At 28.4% G+C, this 3346-nt stretch overlaps 1 long non-coding RNA gene across 1 annotated transcript; it reads right to left on the bottom strand.

The window, feature by feature from the left end:
- Positions 1 to 482: 482 nt before the first annotated feature.
- Positions 483 to 2068, bottom strand: LOC132623678 (uncharacterized). Its single transcript, XR_009576323.1, has 4 exons — positions 1842 to 2068; positions 1589 to 1730; positions 904 to 943; positions 483 to 781 (listed from the first exon to the last, which is right to left on the bottom strand). It is a non-coding gene; the product is annotated as an uncharacterized LOC132623678 (long non-coding RNA).
- Positions 2069 to 3346: the final 1278 nt, after the last annotated feature.

The following is a 3346-nucleotide window of genomic DNA, read 5'->3' as shown; positions in this document are numbered from 1 at the left end:
TATTGCTGCGAATATTTTTGTGTCGTAGCTGTGATGGTAAAACTTTTTTGCCACGAAATATATACTTATAGCAAGTAATCGTATTCTTTTGCCATGACAGATAAAAGTTGTAGCTATCTTCATATTGTAGCCACAAAGTGTTTTATTGTAGCAAATTTTTTGATTTGTTTGCCACGCAAACACATGTTTTGTGGCTATTTATACAGCTTAATCTCGTGGCAGTATTATTCGTATTTAGCTACGAATAAAAAATTAATAGCTATCAGTAAAAGAATTTGCCACAAATATTTTTCTATTGTAGCTAAAAATCCATACCATTTGCCATGAAATATATGGAATTATAGCTAAAGTTTTTTTGCATTTTTCTACGGAAAGTAAAAATGTCTTGCTGTGTTCTTGTTGCGTAGCAATTACATATACCTTTAGCTACGAATTCAAAAACTTCTTGTTACGTAGCAATTATATATACCTTTAGCTATGAATTCAAAAATTTATTGCTACAAACTGAAGAATTTGCCACAAGCATTGTTAGTTTTGAGAACTTAATAATGCAACTAACAGAATTCAAAAGTTTTTGCCAAAACATGTTTCAAGTTACACATAATTTTAAATTTCAATTAAAATACATTCACAATACAGAATTCCTCTGTGATACCATCTTCTTTGAGATCCAGAGTCGCATAGTCTTCTTCTTTCTCTCCTCTCACGGTCTCCAAGTGCACCTTAGCTGGATCAACATCGATTTTAGTTTGTCATTTCTGCTCTAATTTCATAAATTTACCTATTAGTAGTAAAATATTTTAACATCAGAAAGCAGAAACAATATATATATATATATATATATATATATATATATATATATATATATATATATAAACCATTGCAATAATCAGTAAAACTCACAGGTAAAATCTTTTTCCTCTTAGTCTTCCATTCCTCCCTCCTTTGACAGATTTCCCAACAAAGAGAATACAAAAATTAGCCAACTTAAAAATACAAGTATCAAATCACAAGCTCAAATTGTCATTATTCAATATTGCAGGCTTTTAACGTTTTCTTCCTTTGTCCAATTCTGTATTAGTCATGTAAAAATGATTTCAAAAGTTAGCAATAATTACTGTTTCTTTTGAAGTAGTGACCATTGTCTTAAAATGAATTCATAATTAATGTAGAATTGAAAATTTTACCATTCTAGAATCTAGAGTAATTAATATAAATCTGTTACACTAGTACTGCTAAATGATTGTTGTTAAAAAAGATGGTCCATAACAACAAAGTCTATAATATCATGGAGTATGAATTTTAAGAGATATTGTACCCATTATGTAGCCACATCTTTTTCAATGAAGTTGGAGTGAGCTCTTTTTCCTTATGGGTATGAGACAAAATCTTTAAAAATTAAAAAAAACTCAAAAAATAAAGTACACAATTCAATTACAAAAAATATGCTTCCTGTTTTTGTACATAACATTTGTTAATCAATTAAAATTCTCTAAAAACAATGATGAATGAGACAAGTAGCAATACATATATATATATATATACACACACACATAGTGTAAGAAAATGGCATGTCAAAGATAAGGACCTTAAGAACCTGTGCAGTCCAAAAGCATAGTAAGAGTAATTTAGTCGTTGAGCTATATGAATCCGCTATAAAGCCTCGAATTTGTAAGAAGACAAATAGAGAAAACATCAGATGTTGGAGTAACCCAATTTCGTTTGATAATCTAAGAACAAGAAAAGTGAGAAATTTTAAATTAAGATTAAAATTTGCAATAATAAAAAAAAGTAAAGGTTGAAATTGGAGATTGAGACGGAGGAGAAGAAGAAGATGGAACCTTTCTTCTGGGGATATTAGGTTGATTCACATGAGTAATTAATGAGAAATTTTCCTTCTCTATAAATGATTGATTTTGAAAGCTTTAGGCTTGTAGGGTTTCTGATTTTCTAATCTTACTGTTCAATCTAATAGATGAAGAGGGCTATAATTTAGGCACAAAAATTTAGACCCAAATAATTAGGAGGGAATTCCTTTTTTTTCCAAGTCTTGAATTTGTGAATTCATGTTTCCCCCCTAATAATTATAACAATAGAAAGAAGTTTTGGTAAGAAATTTCATAATAAAATACGTTGCTATACATTCCATATATAGTAATTAGATTTTTTCCATTTTATTTTATAACTTATTAATCAACATTACTTAATTTGATATAAATTACGGTATATAGATACCCTTCTATATTAACTATACCAAATTATTAATCCTTAGTTCAACTACTTATAATTTTACGCCAATCATTAAGTAATTGAATTAGTAGTAGGCCATAAAGTTAATTAGATATAGTCATCTATTTATTTAAATTATATTTGAATCTTACGAGTAAGACCCTGCAAAATTGAGTCGAGTCAAATGATGAACACCGCTAGTTACACTAGATTGATAAATATTTTTCTGATAGATTATGTCTGAGTCAAATAACATGAATTCTCGAAACACTTGATCGGGATGAAGTTTGAGTGAGACTTAGTGGAATTTTATTTAAATACGATATATTTAGTTAATCAAAAGTAATTAGATATAATCACCTTTCTATTTAAATTATATTTGAACCTTACAAGTAAGATCATGTAAAATTGAATTGAGTCGAATGATGAACACATCTAATTAAACTAGATCGATAAGGGTATTTTTCCAATAAATCATGTCCGAGTCAAATAATAATTCTCAAAACACTTGATCAGGGTGAAGCTTGAGTTAGACTTATTGCAATTTTGTTTGAATTTGATATGATTAGTTAATCGAAGCTAATATAATCACTTATTTATTTAAGTAATATTGAAACTTACAAGCTATAAAATTGAATTGAATCGAATGATTAACACCTCTAATTACACTAGATCGATAAATGTATTATTCTAGTCGAACAAGTCTAAGTCGGTTACCAATTTTGGAAGCTCTTCATCAAGATGAAGCTTCAGTGGGACTTAGTTAAGTTTTATTTAAGTTCGACATAATTAGTTAATCAAAATTAATTAGATATAATCACCTATTTAGTGAAATCATTTTTAAAACTTACTGTAAAATTAAATCGGGTCGAATGATGAACACCTCTAATTACACTAGATTAATAAATGCACTGTTCTGATAGATCATGTCCGAGTCGAATAACATGAATTCTCGGAACACTTGATCAAGATGAAGCTTGAGTAGACTTAGTGAAATTTTGTTCAAATTCGATATAATTAATTAATCAAAAGTAATTAGATATAGTCACCTCCTTATTGAAATTTTATCTGAAACTTACAAGTAAGATCTTGCATAATTAAATCGAGTCGATTGATG

This window comes from Lycium barbarum, chromosome 12, assembly GCF_019175385.1.
Source record: "Lycium barbarum isolate Lr01 chromosome 12, ASM1917538v2, whole genome shotgun sequence".
Classification (NCBI taxonomy): Eukaryota; Viridiplantae; Streptophyta; class Magnoliopsida; order Solanales; family Solanaceae; genus Lycium; species Lycium barbarum.
The sequence above is the reverse complement of the archived record's forward strand: the minus strand, read 5'-3'. Positions and strand labels throughout refer to the sequence as shown.